Source organism: Bison bison, unplaced genomic scaffold (genome assembly GCF_000754665.1).
Source record: "Bison bison bison isolate TAMUID 2011002044 unplaced genomic scaffold, Bison_UMD1.0 scf7180017845340, whole genome shotgun sequence".
NCBI lineage: Eukaryota > Metazoa > Chordata > Mammalia > Artiodactyla > Bovidae > Bison > Bison bison.
This window is the reverse complement of record NW_011475913.1, coordinates 14901-15430: the sequence shown is the minus strand read 5'-3', so window position 1 is coordinate 15430 and position 530 is coordinate 14901.

Genomic DNA, 530 nt, shown 5'->3' with positions numbered 1-530 from the left:
TTGACAGTCGCTTGCTTAAAAGCCTCTAATGGCTTTTGGCTGCGCTTAGAGTCAATCCAAGCCCTCTCTCTGCCCTGGCCCCTGCCCAGTCCGCCGACCTTGACTCCAACACATCCCTTGCTTCGGTCTGCTGCCTGCTCCCCTAGTGCTTCAAACCGGTTCCCTCCGCTTGCAACACTCTTCCCTCAGCTTGGGAATGGCTGGTTCTTTCTCACTGTCGGGAGACCTGGGCTCGATCCCTGGGTTGGGAAGATCCCCTGGAGGAGGGCATGGTAAACCACTCCAGTATTCTTGCCTGGGAAAACCCCATGGATGGAGGAGCCTGGCAGGCTGCAGTCTGTGGGGCTGCAGGGAGCCGGACACGACTGAGCGACTGAGCACTCAGCACTTCTCATGGCTGGTTTGGGTCTCGACTCAGACGTCGCCCCCCTTGGAGAGGCCCCCCAACCCTCTATGCCAGTGGCTCCCGCCTCCACCTGCTGTCCCCTACGACTTGCTTTGTGTCCTTGCCTTGTCAAGCTCCCCGTGAC